The 22,022-nt window shown below is 55.0% G+C and overlaps 33 non-coding genes across 33 annotated transcripts; all 33 read left to right on the plus strand.

Annotated features, from left to right (window-relative positions):
• The first annotated feature begins 469 nt into the window (after positions 1-469).
• LOC135665911 (5S ribosomal RNA) lies at positions 470-588 on the plus strand. The gene has a single exon (XR_010509603.1). It is a non-coding gene; the product is annotated as a 5S ribosomal RNA (ribosomal RNA).
• A 546-nt stretch (positions 589-1,134) lies between these two features.
• LOC135665929 (5S ribosomal RNA) lies at positions 1,135-1,253 on the plus strand. The gene has a single exon (XR_010509620.1). It is a non-coding gene; the product is annotated as a 5S ribosomal RNA (ribosomal RNA).
• Positions 1,254-1,799: 546 nt separating this feature from the next.
• On the plus strand, positions 1,800-1,918 carry LOC135665863 (5S ribosomal RNA). Its single transcript, XR_010509556.1, has one exon. It is a non-coding gene; the product is annotated as a 5S ribosomal RNA (ribosomal RNA).
• A 545-nt stretch (positions 1,919-2,463) lies between these two features.
• Positions 2,464-2,582, plus strand: LOC135665864 (5S ribosomal RNA). The gene has a single exon (XR_010509557.1). It is a non-coding gene; the product is annotated as a 5S ribosomal RNA (ribosomal RNA).
• Positions 2,583-3,127: 545 nt separating this feature from the next.
• Positions 3,128-3,246, plus strand: LOC135665865 (5S ribosomal RNA). Its single transcript, XR_010509558.1, has one exon. It is a non-coding gene; the product is annotated as a 5S ribosomal RNA (ribosomal RNA).
• Positions 3,247-3,792: 546 nt separating this feature from the next.
• On the plus strand, positions 3,793-3,911 carry LOC135665912 (5S ribosomal RNA). The gene has a single exon (XR_010509604.1). It is a non-coding gene; the product is annotated as a 5S ribosomal RNA (ribosomal RNA).
• Positions 3,912-4,457: 546 nt separating this feature from the next.
• LOC135665913 (5S ribosomal RNA) lies at positions 4,458-4,576 on the plus strand. Its single transcript, XR_010509605.1, has one exon. It is a non-coding gene; the product is annotated as a 5S ribosomal RNA (ribosomal RNA).
• Positions 4,577-5,123: 547 nt separating this feature from the next.
• Positions 5,124-5,242, plus strand: LOC135665914 (5S ribosomal RNA). Its single transcript, XR_010509606.1, has one exon. It is a non-coding gene; the product is annotated as a 5S ribosomal RNA (ribosomal RNA).
• Positions 5,243-5,789: 547 nt separating this feature from the next.
• Positions 5,790-5,908, plus strand: LOC135665927 (5S ribosomal RNA). The gene has a single exon (XR_010509618.1). It is a non-coding gene; the product is annotated as a 5S ribosomal RNA (ribosomal RNA).
• A 546-nt stretch (positions 5,909-6,454) lies between these two features.
• On the plus strand, positions 6,455-6,573 carry LOC135665915 (5S ribosomal RNA). Its single transcript, XR_010509607.1, has one exon. It is a non-coding gene; the product is annotated as a 5S ribosomal RNA (ribosomal RNA).
• A 343-nt stretch (positions 6,574-6,916) lies between these two features.
• Positions 6,917-7,035, plus strand: LOC135665866 (5S ribosomal RNA). Its single transcript, XR_010509559.1, has one exon. It is a non-coding gene; the product is annotated as a 5S ribosomal RNA (ribosomal RNA).
• Positions 7,036-7,581: 546 nt separating this feature from the next.
• On the plus strand, positions 7,582-7,700 carry LOC135665934 (5S ribosomal RNA). Its single transcript, XR_010509624.1, has one exon. It is a non-coding gene; the product is annotated as a 5S ribosomal RNA (ribosomal RNA).
• Positions 7,701-8,246: 546 nt separating this feature from the next.
• LOC135665925 (5S ribosomal RNA) lies at positions 8,247-8,365 on the plus strand. Its single transcript, XR_010509617.1, has one exon. It is a non-coding gene; the product is annotated as a 5S ribosomal RNA (ribosomal RNA).
• A 546-nt stretch (positions 8,366-8,911) lies between these two features.
• LOC135665867 (5S ribosomal RNA) lies at positions 8,912-9,030 on the plus strand. The gene has a single exon (XR_010509560.1). It is a non-coding gene; the product is annotated as a 5S ribosomal RNA (ribosomal RNA).
• A 545-nt stretch (positions 9,031-9,575) lies between these two features.
• Positions 9,576-9,694, plus strand: LOC135665868 (5S ribosomal RNA). The gene has a single exon (XR_010509561.1). It is a non-coding gene; the product is annotated as a 5S ribosomal RNA (ribosomal RNA).
• Positions 9,695-10,239: 545 nt separating this feature from the next.
• Positions 10,240-10,358, plus strand: LOC135665869 (5S ribosomal RNA). Its single transcript, XR_010509562.1, has one exon. It is a non-coding gene; the product is annotated as a 5S ribosomal RNA (ribosomal RNA).
• A 546-nt stretch (positions 10,359-10,904) lies between these two features.
• Positions 10,905-11,023, plus strand: LOC135665870 (5S ribosomal RNA). The gene has a single exon (XR_010509563.1). It is a non-coding gene; the product is annotated as a 5S ribosomal RNA (ribosomal RNA).
• A 546-nt stretch (positions 11,024-11,569) lies between these two features.
• On the plus strand, positions 11,570-11,688 carry LOC135665916 (5S ribosomal RNA). The gene has a single exon (XR_010509608.1). It is a non-coding gene; the product is annotated as a 5S ribosomal RNA (ribosomal RNA).
• Positions 11,689-12,235: 547 nt separating this feature from the next.
• LOC135665917 (5S ribosomal RNA) lies at positions 12,236-12,354 on the plus strand. The gene has a single exon (XR_010509609.1). It is a non-coding gene; the product is annotated as a 5S ribosomal RNA (ribosomal RNA).
• A 547-nt stretch (positions 12,355-12,901) lies between these two features.
• Positions 12,902-13,020, plus strand: LOC135665928 (5S ribosomal RNA). The gene has a single exon (XR_010509619.1). It is a non-coding gene; the product is annotated as a 5S ribosomal RNA (ribosomal RNA).
• A 546-nt stretch (positions 13,021-13,566) lies between these two features.
• On the plus strand, positions 13,567-13,685 carry LOC135665919 (5S ribosomal RNA). Its single transcript, XR_010509611.1, has one exon. It is a non-coding gene; the product is annotated as a 5S ribosomal RNA (ribosomal RNA).
• Positions 13,686-14,434: 749 nt separating this feature from the next.
• On the plus strand, positions 14,435-14,553 carry LOC135665893 (5S ribosomal RNA). Its single transcript, XR_010509586.1, has one exon. It is a non-coding gene; the product is annotated as a 5S ribosomal RNA (ribosomal RNA).
• Positions 14,554-15,099: 546 nt separating this feature from the next.
• Positions 15,100-15,218, plus strand: LOC135665871 (5S ribosomal RNA). The gene has a single exon (XR_010509564.1). It is a non-coding gene; the product is annotated as a 5S ribosomal RNA (ribosomal RNA).
• A 546-nt stretch (positions 15,219-15,764) lies between these two features.
• LOC135665873 (5S ribosomal RNA) lies at positions 15,765-15,883 on the plus strand. Its single transcript, XR_010509566.1, has one exon. It is a non-coding gene; the product is annotated as a 5S ribosomal RNA (ribosomal RNA).
• A 546-nt stretch (positions 15,884-16,429) lies between these two features.
• LOC135665892 (5S ribosomal RNA) lies at positions 16,430-16,548 on the plus strand. Its single transcript, XR_010509585.1, has one exon. It is a non-coding gene; the product is annotated as a 5S ribosomal RNA (ribosomal RNA).
• Positions 16,549-17,094: 546 nt separating this feature from the next.
• LOC135665874 (5S ribosomal RNA) lies at positions 17,095-17,213 on the plus strand. The gene has a single exon (XR_010509567.1). It is a non-coding gene; the product is annotated as a 5S ribosomal RNA (ribosomal RNA).
• Positions 17,214-17,759: 546 nt separating this feature from the next.
• LOC135665932 (5S ribosomal RNA) lies at positions 17,760-17,878 on the plus strand. The gene has a single exon (XR_010509623.1). It is a non-coding gene; the product is annotated as a 5S ribosomal RNA (ribosomal RNA).
• Positions 17,879-18,424: 546 nt separating this feature from the next.
• On the plus strand, positions 18,425-18,543 carry LOC135665898 (5S ribosomal RNA). The gene has a single exon (XR_010509590.1). It is a non-coding gene; the product is annotated as a 5S ribosomal RNA (ribosomal RNA).
• Positions 18,544-19,089: 546 nt separating this feature from the next.
• LOC135665890 (5S ribosomal RNA) lies at positions 19,090-19,208 on the plus strand. Its single transcript, XR_010509583.1, has one exon. It is a non-coding gene; the product is annotated as a 5S ribosomal RNA (ribosomal RNA).
• A 546-nt stretch (positions 19,209-19,754) lies between these two features.
• Positions 19,755-19,873, plus strand: LOC135665894 (5S ribosomal RNA). Its single transcript, XR_010509587.1, has one exon. It is a non-coding gene; the product is annotated as a 5S ribosomal RNA (ribosomal RNA).
• Positions 19,874-20,419: 546 nt separating this feature from the next.
• Positions 20,420-20,538, plus strand: LOC135665922 (5S ribosomal RNA). The gene has a single exon (XR_010509614.1). It is a non-coding gene; the product is annotated as a 5S ribosomal RNA (ribosomal RNA).
• A 546-nt stretch (positions 20,539-21,084) lies between these two features.
• Positions 21,085-21,203, plus strand: LOC135665899 (5S ribosomal RNA). The gene has a single exon (XR_010509591.1). It is a non-coding gene; the product is annotated as a 5S ribosomal RNA (ribosomal RNA).
• Positions 21,204-21,713: 510 nt separating this feature from the next.
• On the plus strand, positions 21,714-21,832 carry LOC135665905 (5S ribosomal RNA). The gene has a single exon (XR_010509597.1). It is a non-coding gene; the product is annotated as a 5S ribosomal RNA (ribosomal RNA).
• Positions 21,833-22,022: the final 190 nt, after the last annotated feature.

Consider the following 22,022-nt stretch of genomic DNA (forward strand, 5'->3'; position numbering starts at 1 on the left):
ACAGTAAATGTGTCAGTAACATGTAAATGAAGTCATCATCTAAAAATTTCTTCGTAAACATACAATGATCAGACATGTATGGTTCCAGGATGGGCGACCCCATGGGAAGTCCTCGTGTTGCACTCCTTTTTGCGCCCCGAGCGGCCAAAACCTCTCCCGTCGACCTCCGAGGCGATGGTTTTGGGCCTCGGAATTCGCCGTGACCGCTACGCAGTCAGTCTCGTGGGGCTCGGAGAGAGCTTTCCGGAATGGGGCCGCAATAGCGATTCCGAGTTCATTCGAGAAAGTCCCGATGGTTTCGGCGCGCGCTTGCCGTGTCCGGTACGCGGTCGGCCTCGTGGGCATCGGAGAGATCCGACGATGGCGATTCCGAGATCGTTCGAGAGGTTTCGGGGCGCGCAATGGGCTCCGGTCGTCGATATGCGCCGTCCGCGACGTGCACAAAGGCGAGGGACGACGCACACAAAACGAGTGCCATCATACCAGCACTAAAGCACCGGATCCCATCAGAACTCCGAAGTTAAGCGTGCTTGGGCGAGAGTAGTACTAGGATGGGTGACCCCCTGGGAAGTCCTCGTGTTGCACTCCTTTTTGCGCCCCGAGCGGCCAAAAGACTTACTTAAAACTCTCCTTTAAGCTTTTCAATTTTTCCAGCATCATGGCCAACAGTAAATGTGTCAGTAACATGTAAATGAAGTCATCATCTAAAAATTTCTTCGTAAACATACAATGATCAGACATGTATGGTTCCAGGATGGGCGACCCCATGGGAAGTCCTCGTGTTGCACTCCTTTTTGCGCCCCGAGCGGCCAAAACCTCTCCCGTCGACCTCCGAGGCGATGGTTTTGGGCCTCGGAATTCGCCGTGACCGCTACGCGGTCAGTCTCGTGGGGCTCGGAGAGAGCTTTCCGGAATGGGGCCGCAATAGCGATTCCGAGTTCGTTCGAGAAAGTCCCGATGGTTTCGGCGCGCGCTTGCCGTGTCCGGTACGCGGTCGGCCTCGTGGGCATCGGAGAGATCCGACGATGGCGATTCCGAGATCGTTCGAGAGGTTTCGGGGCGCGCAATGGGCTCCGGTCGTCGATATGCGCCGTCCGCGATGTGCACAAAGGCGAGGGACGACGCACACAAAACGAGTGCCATCATACCAGCACTAAAGCATCGGATCCCATCAGAACTCCGAAGTTAAGCGTGCTTGGGCGAGAGTAGTACTAGGATGGGTGACCCCCTGGGAAGTCCTCGTGTTGTACTCCTTTTTGCGCCCCGAGCGGCCAAAAGACTTACTTAAAACTCTCCTTTAAGCTTTTCAATTTTTCCAGCATCATGGCCAACAGTAAATGTGTCAGTAACATGTAAATGAAGTCATCATCTAAAAATTTCTTCGTAAACATACAATGATCAGACATGTATGGTTCCAGGATGGGTGACCCCATGGGAAGTCCTCGTGTTGCACTCCTTTTTGCGCCCCGAGCGGCCAAAACCTCTCCCGTCGACCTCCGAGGCGATGGTTTTGGGCCTCGGAATTCGCCGTGACCGCTACGCAGTCAGTCTCGTGGGGCTCGGAGAGAGCTTTCCGGAATGGGGCCGCAATAGCGATTCCGAGTTCGTTCGAGAAAGTCCCGATGGTTTCGGCGCGCGCTTGCCGTGTCCGGTACGCGGTCGGCCTCGTGGGCATCGGAGAGATCCGACGATGGCGATTCCGAGATCGTTCGAGAGGTTTCGGGGCGCGCAATGGGCTCCGGTCGTCGATATGCGCCGTCCGCGACGTGCACAAAGGCGAGGGACGACGCACACAAAACGAGTGCGATCATACCAGCACTAAAGCACCGGATCCCATCAGAACTCCGAAGTTAAGCGTGCTTGGGCGAGAGTAGTACTAGGATGGGTGACCCCCTGGGAAGTCCTCGTGTTGCACTCCTTTTTGCGCCCCGAGCGGCCAAAAGACTTACTTAAAACTCTCCTTTAAGCTTTTCAATTTTTCCAGCATCATGGCCAACAGTAAATGTGTCAGTAACATGTAAATGAAGTCATCATCTAAAAATTTCTTCGTAAACATACAATGATCAGACATGTATGGTTCCAGGATGGGTGACCCCATGGGAAGTCCTCGTGTTGCACTCCTTTTTGCGCCCCGAGCGGCCAAAACCTCTCCCGTCGACCTCCGAGGCGTGGTTTTGGGCCTCGGAATTCGCCGTGACCGCTACGCAGTCAGTCTCGTGGGGCTCGGAGAGAGCTTTCCGGAATGGGGCCGCAATAGCGATTCCGAGTTCGTTCGAGAAAGTCCCGATGGTTTCGGCGCGCGCTTGCCGTGTCCGGTACGCGGTCGGCCTCGTGGGCATCGGAGAGATCCGACGATGGCGATTCCGAGATCGTTCGAGAGGTTTCGGGGCGCGCAATGGGCTCCGGTCGTCGATATGCGCCGTCCGCGACGTGCACAAAGGCGAGGGACGACGCACACAAAACGAGTGCGATCATACCAGCACTAAAGCACCGGATCCCATCAGAACTCCGAAGTTAAGCGTGCTTGGGCGAGAGTAGTACTAGGATGGGTGACCCCCTGGGAAGTCCTCGTGTTGCACTCCTTTTTGCGCCCCGAGCGGCCAAAAGACTTACTTAAAACTCTCCTTTAAGCTTTTCAATTTTTCCAGCATCATGGCCAACAGTAAATGTGTCAGTAACATGTAAATGAAGTCATCATCTAAAAATTTCTTCGTAAACATACAATGATCAGACATGTATGGTTCCAGGATGGGTGACCCCATGGGAAGTCCTCGTGTTGCACTCCTTTTTGCGCCCCGAGCGGCCAAAACCTCTCCCGTCGACCTCCGAGGCGTGGTTTTGGGCCTCGGAATTCGCCGTGACCGCTACGCAGTCAGTCTCGTGGGGCTCGGAGAGAGCTTTCCGGAATGGGGCCGCAATAGCGATTCTGAGTTCGTTCGAGAAAGTCCCGATGGTTTCAGCGCGCGCTTGCCGTGTCCGGTACGCGGTCGGCCTCGTGGGCATCGGAGAGATCCGACGATGGCGATTCCGAGATCGTTCGAGAGGTTTCGGGGCGCGCAATGGGCTCCGGTCGTCGATATGCGCCGTCCGCGACGTGCACAAAGGCGAGGGACGACGCACACAAAACGAGTGCGATCATACCAGCACTAAAGCACCGGATCCCATCAGAACTCCGAAGTTAAGCGTGCTTGGGCGAGAGTAGTACTAGGATGGGTGACCCCCTGGGAAGTCCTCGTGTTGCACTCCTTTTTGCGCCCCGAGCGGCCAAAAGACTTACTTAAAACTCTCCTTTAAGCTTTTCAATTTTTCCAGCATCATGGCCAACAGTAAATGTGTCAGTAACATGTAAATGAAGTCATCATCTAAAAATTTCTTCGTAAACATACAATGATCAGACATGTATGGTTCCAGGATGGGCGACCCCATGGGAAGTCCTCGTGTTGCACTCCTTTTTGCGCCCCGAGCGGCCAAAACCTCTCCCGTCGACCTCCGAGGCGATGGTTTTGGGCCTCGGAATTCGCCGTGACCGCTACGCGGTCAGTCTCGTGGGGCTCGGAGAGAGCTTTCCGGAATGGGGCCGCAATAGCGATTCCGAGTTCGTTCGAGAAAGTCCCGATGGTTTCGGCGCGCGCTTGCCGTGTCCGGTACGCGGTCGGCCTCATGGGCATCGGAGAGATCCGACGATGGCGATTCCGAGATCGTTCGAGAGGTTTCGGGGCGCGCAATGGGCTCCGGTCGTCGATATGCGCCGTCCGCGACGTGCACAAAGGCGAGGGACGACGCACACAAAACGAGTGCCATCATACCAGCACTAAAGCACCGGATCCCATCAGAACTCCGAAGTTAAGCGTGCTTGGGCGAGAGTAGTACTAGGATGGGTGACCCCCTGGGAAGTCCTCGTGTTGCACTCCTTTTTGCGCCCCGAGCGGCCAAAAGACTTACTTAAAACTCTCCTTTAAGCTTTTCAATTTTTCCAGCATCATGGCCAACAGTAAATGTGTCAGTAACATGTAAATAAAGTCATCATCTAAAAATTTCTTCGTAAACATACAATGATCAGACATGTATGGTTCCAGGATGGGCGACCCCATGGGAAGTCCTCGTGTTGCACTCCTTTTTGCGCCCCGAGCGGCCAAAACCTCTCCCGTCGACCTCCGAGGCGATGGTTTTGGGCCTCGGAATTCGCCGTGACCGCTACGCGGTCAGTCTCGTGGGGCTCGGAGAGAGCTTTCCGGAATGGGGCCGCAATAGCGATTCCGAGTTCGTTCGAGAAAGTCCCGATGGTTTCGGCGCGTGCTTGCCGTGTCCGGTACGCGGTCGGCCTCGTGGGCATCGGAGAGATCCGACGATGGCGATTCCGAGATCGTTCGAGAGGTTTCGGGGCGCGCAATGGGCTCCGGTCGTCGATATGCGCCGTCCGCGAATTGCACAAAGGCGAGGGGCGACGCACACAAAACGAGTGCCATCATACCAGCACTAAAGCACCGGATCCCATCAGAACTCCGAAGTTAAGCGTGCTTGGGCGAGAGTAGTACTAGGATGGGTGACCCCCTGGGAAGTCCTCGTGTTGCACTCCTTTTTGCGCCCCGAGCGGCCAAAAGACTTACTTAAAACTCTCCTTTAAGCTTTTCAATTTTTCCAGCATCGTTGGCCAACAGTAAATGTGTCAGTAACATGTAAATGAAGTCATCATCTAAAAATTTCTTCGTAAACATACAATGATCAGACATGTATGGTTCCAGGATGGGCGACCCCATGGGAAGTCCTCGTGTTGCACTCCTTTTTGCGCCCCGAGCGGCCAAAACCTCTCCCGTCGACCTCCGAGGCGATGGTTTTGGGCCTCGGAATTCGCCGTGACCGCTACGCGGTCAGTCTCGTGGGGCTCGGAGAGAGCTTTCCGGAATGGGGCCGCAATAGCGATTACGAGTTCGTTCGAGAAAGTCCCGATGGTTTCGGCGCGTGCTTGCCGTGTCCGGTACGCGGTCGGCCTCGTGGGCATCGGAGAGATCCGACGATGGCGATTCCGAGATCGTTCGAGAGGTTTCGGGGCGCGCAATGGGCTCCGGTCGTCGATATGCGCCGTCCGCGACGTGCACAAAGGCGAGGGACGACGCACACAAAACGAGTGCCATCATACCAGCACTAAAGCACCGGATCCCATCAGAACTCCGAAGTTAAGCGTGCTTGGGCGAGAGTAGTACTAGGATGGGTGACCCCCTGGGAAGTCCTCGTGTTGCACTCCTTTTTGCGCCCCGAGCGGCCAAAAGACTTACTTAAAACTCTCCTTTAAGCTTTTCAATTTTTCCAGCATCGTTGGCCAACAGTAAATGTGTCAGTAACATGTAAATGAAGTCATCATCTAAAAATTTCTTCGTAAACATACAATGATCAGACATGTATGGTTCCAGGATGGGCGACCCCATGGGAAGTCCTCGTGTTGCACTCCTTTTTGCGCCCCGAGCGGCCAAAACCTCTCCCGTCGACCTCCGAGGCGATGGTTTTGGGCCTCGGAATTCGCCGTGACCGCTACGCGGTCAGTCTCGTGGGGCTCGGAGAGAGCTTTCCGGAATGGGGCCGCAATAGCGATTACGAGTTCGTTCGAGAAAGTCCCGATGGTTTCGGCGCGTGCTTGCCGTGTCCGGTACGCGGTCGGCCTCGTGGGCATCGGAGAGATCCGACGATGGCGATTCCGAGATCGTTCGAGAGGTTTCGGGGCGCGCAATGGGCTCCGGTCGTCGATATGCGCCGTCCGCGACGTGCACAAAGGCGAGGGACGACGCACACAAAACGAGTGCCATCATACCAGAACTAAAGCACCGGATCCCATCAGAACTCCGAAGTTAAGCGTGCTTGGGCGAGAGTAGTACTAGGATGGGTGACCCCCTGGGAAGTCCTCGTGTTGCACTCCTTTTTGCGCCCCGAGCGGCCAAAAGACTTACTTAAAACTCTCCTTTAAGCTTTTCAATTTTTCCAGCATCATGGCCAACAGTAAATGTGTCAGTAACATGTAAATGAAGTCATCATCTAAAAATTTCTTCGTAAACATACAATGATCAGACATGTATGGTTCCAGGATGGGCGACCCCATGGGAAGTCCTCGTGTTGCACTCCTTTTTGCGCCCCGAGCGGCCAAAACCTCTCCCGTCGACCTCCGAGGCGATGGTTTTGGGCCTCGGAATTCGCCGTGACCGCTACGCGGTCAGTCTCGTGGGGCTCGGAGAGAGCTTTCCGGAATGGGGCCGCAATAGCGATTACGAGTTCGTTCGAGAAAGTCCCGATGGTTTCGGCGCGTGCTTGCCGTGTCCGGTACGCGGTCGGCCTCGTGGGCATCGGAGAGATCCGACGATGGCGATTCCGAGATCGTTCGAGAGGTTTCGGGGCGCGCAATGGGCTCCGGTCGTCGATATGCGCCGTCCGCGACGTGCACAAAGGCGAGGGACGACGCACACAAAACGAGTGCCATCATACCAGCACTAAAGCACCGGATCCCATCAGAACTCCGAAGTTAAGCGTGCTTGGGCGAGAGTAGTACTAGGATGGGTGACCCCCTGGGAAGTCCTCGTGTTGCACTCCTTTTTGCGCCCCGAGCGGCCAAAACCTCTCCCGTCGACCTCCGAGGCGATGGTTTTGGGCCTCGGAATTCGCCGTGACCGCTACGCAGTCAGTCTCGTGGGGCTCGGAGAGAGCTTTCCGGAATGGGGCCGCAATAGCGATTCCGAGTTCGTTCGAGAAAGTCCCGATGGTTTCGGCGCGCGCTTGCCGTGTCCGGTACGCGGTCGGCCTCGTGGGCATCGGAGAGATCCGACGATGGCGATTCCGAGATCGTTCGAGAGGTTTCGGGGCGCGCAATGGGCTCCGGTCGTCGATATGCGCCGTCCGCGACGTGCACAAAGGCGAGGGACGACGCACACAAAACGAGTGCGATCATACCAGCACTAAAGCACCGGATCCCATCAGAACTCCGAAGTTAAGCGTGCTTGGGCGAGAGTAGTACTAGGATGGGTGACCCCCTGGGAAGTCCTCGTGTTGCACTCCTTTTTGCGCCCCGAGCGGCCAAAAGACTTACTTAAAACTCTCTTTTAAGCTTTTCAATTTTTCCAGCATCATGGCCAACAGTAAATGTGTCAGTAACATGTAAATGAAGTCATCATCTAAAAATTTCTTCGTAAACATACAATGATCAGACATGTATGGTTCCAGGATGGGTGACCCCATGGGAAGTCCTCGTGTTGCACTCCTTTTTGCGCCCCGAGCGGCCAAAACCTCTCCCGTCGACCTCCGAGGCGATGGTTTTGGGCCTCGGAATTCGCCGTGACCGCTACGCGGTCAGTCTCGTGGGGCTCGGAGAGAGCTTTCCGGAATGGGGCCGCAATAGCGATTACGAGTTCGTTCGAGAAAGTCCCGATGGTTTCGGCGCGTGCTTGCCGTGTCCGGTACGCGGTCGGCCTCGTGGGCATCGGAGAGATCCGACGATGGCGATTCCGAGATCGTTCGAGAGGTTTCGGGGCGCGCAATGGGCTCCGGTCGTCGATATGCGCCGTCCGCGACGTGCACAAAGGCGAGGGACGACGCACACAAAACGAGTGCCATCATACCAGCACTAAAGCACCGAATCCCATCAGAACTCCGAATTTAAGCGTGCTTGGGCGAGAGTAGTACTAGGATGGGTGACCCCCTGGGAAGTCCTCATGTTGCACTCCTTTTTGCGCCCCGAGCGGCCAAAAGACTTACTTAAAACTCTCCTTTAAGCTTTTCAATTTTTCCAGCATCATGGCCAACAGTAAATGTGTCAGTAACATGTAAATGAAGTCATCATCTAAAAATTTCTTCGTAAACATACAATGATCAGACATGTATGGTTCCAGGATGGGCGACCCCATGGGAAGTCCTCGTGTTGCACTCCTTTTTGCGCCCCGAGCGGCCAAAACCTCTCCCGTCGACCTCCGAGGCGATGGTTTTGGGCCTCGGAATTCGCCGTGACCGCTACGCGGTCAGTCTCGTGGGGCTCGGAGAGAGCTTTCCGGAATGGGGCCGCAATAGCGATTCCGAGTTCGTTCGAGAAAGTCCCGATGGTTTCGGCGCGCGCTTGCCGTGTCCGGTACGCGGTCGGCCTCGTGGGCATCGGAGAGATCCGACGATGGCGATTCCGAGATCGTTCGAGAGGTTTCGGGGCGCGCAATGGGCTCCGGTCGTCGATATGCGCCGTCCGCGATGTGCACAAAGGCGAGGGACGACGCACACAAAACGAGTGCCATCATACCAGCACTAAAGCATCGGATCCCATCAGAACTCCGAAGTTAAGCGTGCTTGGGCGAGAGTAGTACTAGGATGGGTGACCCCCTGGGAAGTCCTCGTGTTGCACTCCTTTTTGCGCCCCGAGCGGCCAAAAGACTTACTTAAAACTCTCCTTTAAGCTTTTCAATTTTTCCAGCATCATGGCCAACAGTAAATGTGTCAGTAACATGTAAATGAAGTCATCATCTAAAAATTTCTTCGTAAACATACAATGATCAGACATGTATGGTTCCAGGATGGGTGACCCCATGGGAAGTCCTCGTGTTGCACTCCTTTTTGCGCCCCGAGCGGCCAAAACCTCTCCCGTCGACCTCCGAGGCGATGGTTTTGGGCCTCGGAATTCGCCGTGACCGCTACGCAGTCAGTCTCGTGGGGCTCGGAGAGAGCTTTCCGGAATGGGGCCGCAATAGCGATTCCGAGTTCGTTCGAGAAAGTCCCGATGGTTTCGGCGCGCGCTTGCCGTGTCCGGTACGCGGTCGGCCTCGTGGGCATCGGAGAGATCCGACGATGGCGATTCCGAGATCGTTCGAGAGGTTTCGGGGCGCGCAATGGGCTCCGGTCGTCGATATGCGCCGTCCGCGACGTGCACAAAGGCGAGGGACGACGCACACAAAACGAGTGCGATCATACCAGCACTAAAGCACCGGATCCCATCAGAACTCCGAAGTTAAGCGTGCTTGGGCGAGAGTAGTACTAGGATGGGTGACCCCCTGGGAAGTCCTCGTGTTGCACTCCTTTTTGCGCCCCGAGCGGCCAAAAGACTTACTTAAAACTCTCCTTTAAGCTTTTCAATTTTTCCAGCATCATGGCCAACAGTAAATGTGTCAGTAACATGTAAATGAAGTCATCATCTAAAAATTTCTTCGTAAACATACAATGATCAGACATGTATGGTTCCAGGATGGGTGACCCCATGGGAAGTCCTCGTGTTGCACTCCTTTTTGCGCCCCGAGCGGCCAAAACCTCTCCCGTCGACCTCCGAGGCGTGGTTTTGGGCCTCGGAATTCGCCGTGACCGCTACGCAGTCAGTCTCGTGGGGCTCGGAGAGAGCTTTCCGGAATGGGGCCGCAATAGCGATTCCGAGTTCGTTCGAGAAAGTCCCGATGGTTTCGGCGCGCGCTTGCCGTGTCCGGTACGCGGTCGGCCTCGTGGGCATCGGAGAGATCCGACGATGGCGATTCCGAGATCGTTCGAGAGGTTTCGGGGCGCGCAATGGGCTCCGGTCGTCGATATGCGCCGTCCGCGACGTGCACAAAGGCGAGGGACGACGCACACAAAACGAGTGCGATCATACCAGCACTAAAGCACCGGATCCCATCAGAACTCCGAAGTTAAGCGTGCTTGGGCGAGAGTAGTACTAGGATGGGTGACCCCCTGGGAAGTCCTCGTGTTGCACTCCTTTTTGCGCCCCGAGCGGCCAAAAGACTTACTTAAAACTCTCCTTTAAGCTTTTCAATTTTTCCAGCATCATGGCCAACAGTAAATGTGTCAGTAACATGTAAATGAAGTCATCATCTAAAAATTTCTTCGTAAACATACAATGATCAGACATGTATGGTTCCAGGATGGGTGACCCCATGGGAAGTCCTCGTGTTGCACTCCTTTTTGCGCCCCGAGCGGCCAAAACCTCTCCCGTCGACCTCCGAGGCGTGGTTTTGGGCCTCGGAATTCGCCGTGACCGCTACGCAGTCAGTCTCGTGGGGCTCGGAGAGAGCTTTCCGGAATGGGGCCGCAATAGCGATTCTGAGTTCGTTCGAGAAAGTCCCGATGGTTTCAGCGCGCGCTTGCCGTGTCCGGTACGCGGTCGGCCTCGTGGGCATCGGAGAGATCCGACGATGGCGATTCCGAGATCGTTCGAGAGGTTTCGGGGCGCGCAATGGGCTCCGGTCGTCGATATGCGCCGTCCGCGACGTGCACAAAGGCGAGGGACGACGCACACAAAACGAGTGCGATCATACCAGCACTAAAGCACCGGATCCCATCAGAACTCCGAAGTTAAGCGTGCTTGGGCGAGAGTAGTACTAGGATGGGTGACCCCCTGGGAAGTCCTCGTGTTGCACTCCTTTTTGCGCCCCGAGCGGCCAAAAGACTTACTTAAAACTCTCCTTTAAGCTTTTCAATTTTTCCAGCATCATGGCCAACAGTAAATGTGTCAGTAACATGTAAATGAAGTCATCATCTAAAAATTTCTTCGTAAACATACAATGATCAGACATGTATGGTTCCAGGATGGGCGACCCCATGGGAAGTCCTCGTGTTGCACTCCTTTTTGCGCCCCGAGCGGCCAAAACCTCTCCCGTCGACCTCCGAGGCGATGGTTTTGGGCCTCGGAATTCGCCGTGACCGCTACGCGGTCAGTCTCGTGGGGCTCGGAGAGAGCTTTCCGGAATGGGGCCGCAATAGCGATTCCGAGTTCGTTCGAGAAAGTCCCGATGGTTTCGGCGCGCGCTTGCCGTGTCCGGTACGCGGTCGGCCTCGTGGGCATCGGAGAGATCCGACGATGGCGATTCCGAGATCGTTCGAGAGGTTTCGGGGCGCGCAATGGGCTCCGGTCGTCGATATGCGCCGTCCGCGACGTGCACAAAGGCGAGGGACGACGCACACAAAACGAGTGCGATCATACCAGCACTAAAGCACCGGATCCCATCAGAACTCCGAAGTTAAGCGTGCTTGGGCGAGAGTAGTACTAGGATGGGTGACCCCCTGGGAAGTCCTCGTGTTGCACTCCTTTTTGAGCCCCGAGCGGCCAAAAGACTTACTTAAAACTCTCCTTTAAGCTTTTCAATTTTTCCAGCATCATGGCCAATAGTAAATGTGTCAGTAACATGTAAATGAAGTCATCATCTAAAAATTTCTTCGTAAACATACAATGATCAGACATGTATGGTTCCAGGATGGGTGACCCCATGGGAAGTCCTCGTGTCGCACTCCTTTTTGCGCCCCGAGCGGCCAAAACCTCTCCCGTCGACCTCCGAGGCGATGGTTTTGGGCCTCGGAATTCGCCGTGACCGCTACGCAGTCAGTCTCGTGGGGCTCGGAGAGAGCTTTCCGGAATGGGGCCGCAATAGCGATTCCGAGTTCGTTCGAGAAAGTCCCGATGGTTTCGGCGCGTGCTTGCCGTGTCCGTTACGCGGTCGGCCTCGTGGGCATCGGAGAGATCCGACGATGGCGATTCCGAGATCGTTCGAGAGGTTTCGGGGCGCGCAATGGGCTCCGGTCGTCGATATGCGCCGTCCGCGACGTGCACAAAGGCGAGGGGCGACGCACACAAAACGAGTGCCATCATACCAGCACTAAAGCACCGGATCCCATCAGAACTCCGAAGTTAAGCGTGCTTGGGCGAGAGTAGTACTAGGATGGGTGACCCCCTGGGAAGTCCTCGTGTTGCACTCCTTTTTGCGCCCCGAGCGGCCAAAAGACTTACTTAAAACTCTCCTTTAAGCTTTTCAATTTTTCCAGCATCGTTGGCCAACAGTAAATGTGTCAGTAACATGTAAATGAAGTCATCATCTAAAAATTTCTTCGTAAACATACAATGATCAGACATGTATGGTTCCAGGATGGGCGACCCCATGGGAAGTCCTCGTGTTGCACTCCTTTTTGCGCCCCGAGCGGCCAAAACCTCTCCCGTCGACCTCCGAGGCGATGGTTTTGGGCCTCGGAATTCGCCGTGACCGCTACGCGGTCAGTCTCGTGGGGCTCGGAGAGAGCTTTCCGGAATGGGGCCGCAATAGCGATTACGAGTTCGTTCGAGAAAGTCCCGATGGTTTCGGCGCGTGCTTGCCGTGTCCGGTACGCGGTCGGCCTCGTGGGCATCGGAGAGATCCGACGATGGCGATTCCGAGATCGTTCGAGAGGTTTCGGGGCGCGCAATGGGCTCCGGTCGTCGATATGCGCCGTCCGCGACGTGCACAAAGGCGAGGGACGACGCACACAAAACGAGTGCCATCATACCAGCACTAAAGCACCGGATCCCATCAGAACTCCGAAGTTAAGCGTGCTTGGGCGAGAGTAGTACTAGGATGGGTGACCCCCTGGGAAGTCCTCGTGTTGCACTCCTTTTTGCGCCCCGAGCGGCCAAAAGACTTACTTAAAACTCTCCTTTTTGCTTTTCAATTTTTCCAGCATCGTTGGCCAACAGTAAATGTGTCAGTAACATGTAAATGAAGTCATCATCTAAAAATTTCTTCGTAAACATACAATGATCAGACATGTATGGTTCCAGGATGGGCGACCCCATGGGAAGTCCTCGTGTTGCACTCCTTTTTGCGCCCCGAGCGGCCAAAACCTCTCCCGTCGACCTCCGAGGCGATGGTTTTGGGCCTCGGAATTCGCCGTGACCGCTACGCGGTCAGTCTCGTGGGGCTCGGAGAGAGCTTTCCGGAATGGGGCCGCAATAGCGATTACGAGTTCGTTCGAGAAAGTCCCGATGGTTTCGGCGCGTGCTTGCCGTGTCCGGTACGCGGTCGGCCTCGTGGGCATCGGAGAGATCCGACGATGGCGATTCCGAGATCGTTCGAGAGGTTTCGGGGCGCGCAATGGGCTCCGGTCGTCGATATGCGCCGTCCGCGACGTGCACAAAGGCGAGGGACGACGCACACAAAACGAGTGCCATCATACCAGAACTAAAGCACCGGATCCCATCAGAACTCCGAAGTTAAGCGTGCTTGGGCGAGAGTAGTACTAGGATGGGTGACCCCCTGGGAAGTCCTCGTGTTGCACTCCTTTTTGCGCCCCGAGCGGCCAAAAGACTTACTTAAAACTCTCCTTTAAGCTTTTCAATTTTTCCAGCATCATGGCCAACAGTAAATGTGTCAGTAACATGTAAATGAAGTCATCATCTAAAAATTTCTTCGTAAACATACAATGATCAGACATGTATGGTTCCAGGATGGGCGACCCCATGGGAAGTCCTCGTGTTGCACTCCTTTTTGCGCCCCGAGCGGCCAAAACCTCTCCCGTCGACCTCCGAGGCGATGGTTTTGGGCCTCGGAATTCGCCGTGACCGCTACGCGGTCAGTCTCGTGGGGCTCGGAGAGAGATTTCCGGAATGGGGCCGCAATAGCGATTACGAGTTCGTTCGAGAAAGTCCCGATGGTTTCGGCGCGTGCTTGCCGTGTCCGGTACGCGGTCGGCCTCGTGGGCATCGGAGAGATCCGACGATGGCGATTCCGAGATCGTTCGAGAGGTTTCGGGGCGCGCAATGGGCTCCGGTCGTCGATATGCGCCGTCCGCGACGTGCACAAAGGCGAGGGACGACGCACACAAAACGAGTGCCATCATACCAGCACTAAAGCACCGGATCCCATCAGAACTCCGAAGTTAAGCGTGCTTGGGCGAGAGTAGTACTAGGATGGGTGACCCCCTGGGAAGTCCTCGTGTTGCACTCCTTTTTGCGCCCCGAGCGGCCAAAAGACTTACTTAAAACTCTCCTTTAAGCTTTTCAATTTTTCCAGCATCATGGCCAACAGTAAATGTGTCAGTAACATGTAAATGAAGTCATCATCTAAAAATTTCTTCGTAAACATACAATGATCAGACATGTATGGTTCCAGGATGGGTGACCCCCTGGGAAGTCCTCGTGTTGCACTCCTTTTTGCGCCCCGAGCGGCCAAAAGACTTACTTAAAACTCTCCTTTAAGCTTTTCAATTTTTCCAGCATCATGGCCAACAGTAAATGTGTCAGTAACATGTAAATGAAGTCATCATCTAAAAATTTCTTCGTAAACATACAATGATCAGACATGTATGGTTCCAGGATGGGTGACCCCATGGGAAGTCCTCGTGTTGCACTCCTTTTTGCGCCCCGAGCGGCCAAAACCTCTCCCGTCGACCTCCGAGGCGATGGTTTTGGGCCTCGGAATTCGCCGTGACCGCTACGCAATCAGTCTCGTGGGGCTCGGAGAGAGCTTTCCGGAATGGGGCCGCAATAGCGATTCCGAGTTCGTTCGAGAAAGTCCCGATGGTTTCGGCGCGCGCTTGCCGTGTCCGGTACGCGGTCGGCCTCGTGGGCATCGGAGAGATCCGACGATGGCGATTCCGAGATCGTTCGAGAGGTTTCGGGGCGCGCAATGGGCTCCGGTCGTCGATATGCGCCGTCCGCGACGTGCACAAAGGCGAGGGACGACGCACACAAAACTAGTGCGATCATACCAGCACTAAAGCACCGGATCCCATCAGAACTCCGAAGTTAAGCGTGCTTGGGCGAGAGTAGTACTAGGATGGGTGACCCCCTGGGAAGTCCTCGTGTTGCACTCCTTTTTGCGCCCCGAGCGGCCAAAAGACTTACTTAAAACTCTCCTTTAAGCTTTTCAATTTTTCCAGCATCATGGCCAACAGTAAATGTGTCAGTAACATGTAAATGAAGTCATCATCTAAAAATTTCTTCGTAAACATACAATGATCAGACATGTATGGTTCCAGGATGGGTGACCCCATGGGAAGTCCTCGTGTTGCACTCCTTTTTGCGCCCCGAGCGGCCAAAACCTCTCCCGTCGACCTCCGAGGCGATGGTTTTGGGCCTCGGAATTCGCCGTGACCGCTACGTGGTCAGTCTCGTGGGGCTCGGAGAGAGCTTTCCGGAATGGGGCCGCAATAGCGATTCCGAGTTCGTTCGAGAAAGTCCCGATGGTTTCGGCGCGCGCTTGCCATGTCCGGTACGCGGTCGGCCTCGTGGGCATCGGAGAGATCCGACGATGGCGATTCCGAGATCGTTCGAGAGGTTTCGGGTCGCGCAATGGGCTCCGGTCGTCGATATGCGCCGTCCGCGACGTGCACAAAGGCGAGGGACGACGCACACTAAACGAGTGCGATCATACCAGCACTAAAGCACCGGATCCCATCAGAACTCCGAAGTTAAGCGTGCTTGGGCGAGAGTAGTACTAGGATGGGTGACCCCCTGGGAAGTCCTCGTGTTGCACTCCTTTTTGCGCCCCGAGCGGCCAAAAGACTTACTTAAAACTCTCCTTTAAGCTTTTCAATTTTTCCAGCATCATGGCCAACAGTAAATGTGTCATTAACATGTAAATGAAGTCATCATCTAAAAATTTCTTCGTAAACATACAATGATCAGACATGTATGGTTCCAGGATGGGTGACCCCATGGGAAGTCCTCGTGTTGCACTCCTTTTTGCGCCCCGAGCGGCCAAAACCTCTCCCGTCGACCTCCGAGGCGATGGTTTTGGGCCTCGGAATTCGCCGTGACCGCTACGCGGTCAGTCTCGTGGGGCTCGGAGAGAGCTTTCCGGAATGGGGCCGCAATAGCGATTCCGAGTTCGTTCGAGAAAGTCCCGATGGTTTCGGCGCGCGCTTGCCGTGTCCGGTACGCGGTCGGCCTCGTGGGCATCGGAGAGATCCGACGATGGCGATTCCGAGATCGTTCGAGAGGTTTCGGGGCGCGCAATGGGCTCCGGTCGTCGATATGCGCCGTCCGCGACGTGCACAAAGGCGAGGGACGACGCACACAAAACGAGTGCGATCATACCAGCACTAAAGCACCGGATCCCATCAGAACTCCGAAGTTAAGCGTGCTTGGGCGAGAGTAGTACTAGGATGGGTGACCCCCTGGGAAGTCCTCGTGTTGCACTCCTTTTTGCGCCCCGAGCGGCCAAAAGACTTACTTAAAACTCTCCTTTAAGCTTTTCAATTTTTCCAGCATCATGGCCAACAGTAAATGTGTCAGTAACATGTAAATGAAGTCATCATCTAAAAATTTCTTCGTAAACATACAATGATCAGACATGTATGGTTCCAGGATGGGTGACCCCATGGGAAGTCCTCGTGTTGCACTCCTTTTTGCGCCCCGAGCGGCCAAAACCTCTCCCGTCGACCTCCGAGGCGATGGTTTTGGGCCTCGGAATTCGCCGTGACCGCTACGCGGTCAGTCTCGTGGGGCTCGGAGAGAGCTTTCCGGAATGGGGCCGCAATAGCGATTCCGAGTTCGTTCGAGAAAGTCCCGATGGTTTCGGCGCGCGCTTGCCGTGTCCGGTACGCGGTCGGCGTCGTGGGCATCGGAGAGATCCGACGATGGCGATTCCGAGATCGTTCGAGAGGTTTCGAGGCGCGCAATGGGCTCCGGTCGTCGATATGCGCCGTCCGCGACGTGCACAAAGGCGAGGGACGACGCACACTAAACGAGTGCGATCATACCAGCACTAAAGCACCGGATCCCATCAGAACTCCGAAGTGAAGCGTGCTTGGGCGAGAGTAGTACTAGGATGGGTGACCCCCTGGGAAGTCCTCGTGTTGCACTCCTTTTTGCGCCCCGAGCGGCCAAAAGACTTACTTAAAACTCTCCTTTAAGCTTTTCAATTTTTCCAGCATCATGGCCAACAGTAAATGTGTCATTAACATGTAAATGAAGTCATCATCTAAAAATTTCTTCGTAAACATACAATGATCAGACATGTATGGTTCCAGGATGGGTGACCCCATGGGAAGTCCTCGTGTTGCACTCCTTTTTGCGCCCCGAGCGGCCAAAACCTCTCCCGTCGACCTCCGAGGCGATGGTTTTGGGCCTCGGAATTCGCCGTGACCGCTACGCGGTCAGTCTCGTGGGGCTCGGAGAGAGCTTTCCGGAATGGGGCCGCAATAGCGATTCCGAGTTCGTTCGAGAAAGTCCCGATGGTTTCGGCGCGCGCTTGCCGTGTCCGGTACGCGGTCGGCCTCGTGGGCATCGGAGAGATCCGACGATGGCGATTCCGAGATCGTTCGAGAGGTTTCGGGGCGCGCAATGGGCTTCGGTCGTCGATATGCGCCGTCCGCGACGTGCACAAAGGCGAGGGACGACGCACACAAAACGAGTGCGATCATACCAGCACTAAAGCACCGGATCCCATCAGAACTCCGAAGTTAAGCGTGCTTGGGCGAGAGTAGTACTAGGATGGGTGACCCCCTGGGAAGTCCTCGTGTTGCACTCCTTTTTGCGCCCCGAGCGGCCAAAAGACTTACTTAAAACTCTCCTTTAAGCTTTTCAATTTTTCCAGCATCATGGCCAACAGTAAATGTGTCATTAACATGTAAATGAAGTCATCATCTAAAAATTTCTTCGTAAACATACAATGATCAGACATGTATGGTTCCAGGATGGGTGACCCCATGGGAAGTCCTCGTGTTGCACTCCTTTTTGCGCCCCGAGCGGCCAAAACCTCTCCCGTCGACCTCCGAGGCGATGGTTTTGGGCCTCGGAATTCGCCGTGACCGCTACGCGGTCAGTCTCGTGGGGCTCGGAGAGAGCTTCCCGGAATGGGGCCGCAATAGCGATTCCGAGTTCGTTCGAGAAAGTCCCGATGGTTTCGGCGCGCGCTTGCCGTGTCCGGTACGCGGTCGGCCTCGTGGGCATCGGAGAGATCCGACGATGGCGATTCCGAGATCGTTCGAGAGGTTTCGGGGCGCGCAATGGGCTCCGGTCGTCGATATGCGCCGTCCGCGACGTGCACAAAGGCGAGGGACGACGCACACAAAACGAGTGCCATCATACCAGATCTAAAGCACCGGATCCCATCAGAACTCCGAAGTTAAGCGTGCTTGGGCGAGAGTAGTACTAGGATGGGTGACCCCCTGGGAAGTCCTCGTGTTGCACTCCTTTTTGCGCCCCGAGCGGCCAAAAGACTTACTTAAAACTCTCCTTTAAGCTTTTCAATTTTTCCAGCATCATGGCCAACAGTAAATGTGTCAGTAACATGTAAATGAAGTCATCATCTAAAAATTTCTTCGTAAACATACAATGATCAGACATGTATGGTTCCAGGATGGGCGACCCCATGGGAAGTCCTCGTGTTGCACTCCTTTTTGCGCCCCGAGCGGCCAAAACCTCTCCCGTCGACCTCCGAGGCGATGGTTTTGGGCCTCGGAATTCGCCGTGACCGCTACGCAGTCAGTCTCGTGGGGCTCGGAGAGAGCTTTCCGGAATGGGGCCGCAATAGCGATTCCGAGTTCGTTCGAGAAAGTCCCGATGGTTTCGGCGCGCGCTTGCCGTGTCCGGTACGCGGTCGGCCTCGTGGGCATCGGAGAGATCCGACGATGGCGATTCCGAGATCGTTCGAGAGGTTTCGGGGCGCGCAATGGGCTCCGGTCGTCGATATGCGCCGTCCGCGACGTGCACAAAGGCGAGGGACGACGCACACAAAACGAGTGCGATCATACCAGCACTAAAGCATCGGATCCCATCAGAACTCCGAAGTTAAGCGTGCTTGGGCGAGAGTAGTACTAGGATGGGTGACCCCCTGGGAAGTCCTCGTGTTGCACTCCTTTTTGCGCCCCGAGCGGCCAAAAGACTTACTTAAAACTCTCCTTTAAGCTTTTCAATTTTTCCAGCATCATGGCCAACAGTAAATGTGTCAGTAACATGTAAATGAAGTCATCATCTAAAAATTTCTTCGTAAACATACAATGATCAGACATGTATGGTTCCAGGATGGGTGACCCCATGGGAAGTCCTCGTGTTGCACTCCTTTTTGCGCCCCGAGCGGCCAAAACCTCTCCCGTCGACCTCCGAGGCGATGGTTTTGGGCCTCGGAATTCGCCGTGACCGCTACGCGGTCAGTCTCGTGGGGCTCGGAGAGAGCTTTCCGGAATGGGGCCGCAATAGCGATTCCGAGTTCGTTCGAGAAAGTCCCGATGGTTTCGGCGCGCGCTTGCCGTGTCCGGTACGCGGTCGGCCTCGTGGGCATCGGAGAGATCCGACGATGGCGATTTCGAGATCGTTCGAGAGGTTTCGGGGCGCGCAATGGGCTCCGGTCGTCGATATGCGCCGTCCGCGACGTGCACAAAGGCGAGGGACGACGCACACAAAACGAGTGCGATCATACCAGCACTAAAGCACCGGATCTCATCAGAACTCCGAAGTTAAGCGTGCTTGGGCGAGAGTAGTACTAGGATGGGTGACCCCCTGGGAAGTCCTCGTGTTGCACTCCTTTTTGCGCCCCGAGCGGCCAAAAGACTTACTTAAAACTCTCCTTTAAGCTTTTCAATTTTTCCAGCATCATGGCCAACAGTAAATGTGTCATTAACATGTAAATGAAGTCATCATCTAAAAATTTCTTCGTAAACATACAATGATCAGACATGTATGGTTCCAGGATGGGTGACCCCATGGGAAGTCCTCGTGTTGCACTCCTTTTTGCGCCCCGAGCGGCCAAAACCTCTCCCGTCGACCTCCGAGGCGATGGTTTTGGGCCTCGGAATTCGCCGTGACCGCTACGCGGTCAGTCTCGTGGGGCTCGGAGAGAGCTTTCCGGAATGGGGCCGCAATAGCGATTCCGAGTTCGTTCGAGAAAGTCCCGATGGTTTCGGCGCGCGCTTGCCGTGTCCGGTACGCGGTCGGCCTCGTGGGCATCGGAGAGATCCGACGATGGCGATTCCGAGATCGTTCGAGAGGTTTCGGGGCGCGCAATGGGCTCCGGTCGTCGATATGCGCCGTCCGCGACGTGCACAAAGGCGAGGGACGACGCACACAAAACGAGTGCGATCATACCAGCACTAAAGCACCGGATCCCATCAGAACTCCGAAGTTAAGCGTGCTTGGGCGAGAGTAGTACTAGGATGGGTGACCCCCTTGGAAGTCCTCGTGTTGCACTCCTTTTTGCGCCCCGAGCGGCCAAAAGACTTACTTAAAACTCTCCTTTAAGCTTTTCAATTTTTCCAGCATCATGGCCAACAGTAAATGTGTCATTAACATGTAAATGAAGTCATCATCTAAAAATTTCTTCGTAAACATACAATGATCAGACATGTATGGTTCCAGGATGGGTGACCCCATGGGAAGTCCTCGTGTTGCACTCCTTTTTGCGCCCCGAGCGGCCAAAACCTCTCCCGTCGACCTCCGAGGCGATGGTTTTGGGCCTCGGAATTCGCCGTGACAGCTACGCGGTCAGTCTCGTGGGGCTCGGAGAGAGCTTTCCGGAATGGGGCCGCAATAGCGATTCCGAGTTCGTTCGAGAAAGTCCCGATGGTTTCGGCGCGCGCTTGCCGTGTCCGGTACGCGGTCGGCCTCGTGGGCATCGGAGAGATCCGACGATGGCGATTCCGAGATCGTTCGAGAGGTTTCGGGGCGCGCAATGGGCTCCGGTCGTCGATATGCGCCGTCCGCGACGTGCACAAAGGCGAGGGACGACGCACACAAAACGAGTGCGATCATACCAGCACTAAAGCACCGGATCCCATCAGAACTCCGAAGTTAAGCGTGCTTGGGCGAGAGTAGCACTAGGATGGGTGACCCCCTGGGAAGTCCTCGTGTTGCACTCCTTTTTGCGCCCCGAGCGGCCAAAAGACTTACTTAAAACTCTCCTTTAAGCTTTTCAATTTTTCCAGCATCATGGCCAACAGTAAATGTGTCATTAACATGTAAATGAAGTCATCATCTAAAAATTTCTTCGTAAACATACAATGATCAGACATGTATGGTTCCAGGATGGGTGACCCCATGGGAAGTCCTCGTGTTGCACTCCTTTTTGCGCCCCGAGCGGCCAAAACCTCTCCCGTCGACCTCCGAGGCGATGGTTTTGGGCCTCGGAATTCGCCGTGACCGCTACGCGGTCAGTCTCGTGGGGCTCGGAGAGAGCTTTCCGGAATGGGGCCGCAATAGCGATTCCGAGTTCGTTCGAGAAAGTCCCGATGGTTTCGGCGCGCGCTTGCCGTGTCCGGTACGCGGTCGGCCTCGTGGGCATCGGAGAGATCCGACGATGGCGATTCCGAGATCGTTCGAGAGGTTTCGGGGCGCGCAATGGGCTCCGGTCGTCGATATGCGCCGTCCGCGACGTGCACAAAGGCGAGGGACGACGCACACAAAATGAGTGCGATCATACCAGCACTAAAGCATCGGATCCCATCAGAACTCCGAAGTTAAGCGTGCTTGGGCGAGAGTAGTACTAGGATGGGTGACCCCCTGGGAAGTCCTCGTGTTGCACTCCTTTTTGCGCCCCGAGCGGCCAAAAGACTTACTTAAAACTCTCCTTTAAGCTTTTCAATTTTTCCAGCATCATGGCCAACAGTAAATGTGTCATTAACATGTAAATGAAGTCATCATCTAAAAATTTCTTCGTAAACATACAATGATCAGACATGTATGGTTCCAGGATGGGTGACCCCATGGGAAGTCCTCGTGTTGCACTCCTTTTTGCGCCCCGAGCGGCCAAAACCTCTCCCGTCGACCCCCGAGGCGATGGTCAGTCTCGTGGGGCTCGGAGAGAGCTTTCCGGAATGGGGCCGCAATAGCGATTCCGAGTTCGTTCGAGAAAGTCCCGATGGTTTCGGCGCGCGCTTGCCGTGTCCGGTACGCAGTCGGCCTCGTGGGCATCGGAGAGATCCGACGATGGCGATTCCGAGATCGTTCGAGAGGTTTCGGGGCGCGCAATGGGCTCCGGTCGTCGATATGCGCCGTCCGCGACGTGCACAAAGGCGAGGGACGACGCACACAAAACGAGTGCGATCATACCAGCACTAAAGCACCGGATCCCATCAGAACTCCGAAGTTAAGCGTGCTTGGGCGAGAGTAATACTAGGATGGGTGACCCCCTGGGAAGTCCTCGTGTTGCACTCCTTTTTGCGCCCCGAGCGGCCAAAAGACTTACTTAAAACTCTCCTTTAAGCTTTTCAATTTTTCCAGCATCATGGCCAACAGTAAATGTGTCATTAACATGTAAATGAAGTCATCATCTAAAAATTTCTTCGTAAACATACAATGATCAGACATGTATGGTTCCAGGATGGGTGACCCCATGGGAAGTCCT

This window comes from Musa acuminata, unplaced genomic scaffold (assembly GCF_036884655.1).
Source record: "Musa acuminata AAA Group cultivar baxijiao unplaced genomic scaffold, Cavendish_Baxijiao_AAA HiC_scaffold_1049, whole genome shotgun sequence".
In the NCBI taxonomy this organism is placed as follows: Eukaryota; Viridiplantae; Streptophyta; class Magnoliopsida; order Zingiberales; family Musaceae; genus Musa; species Musa acuminata.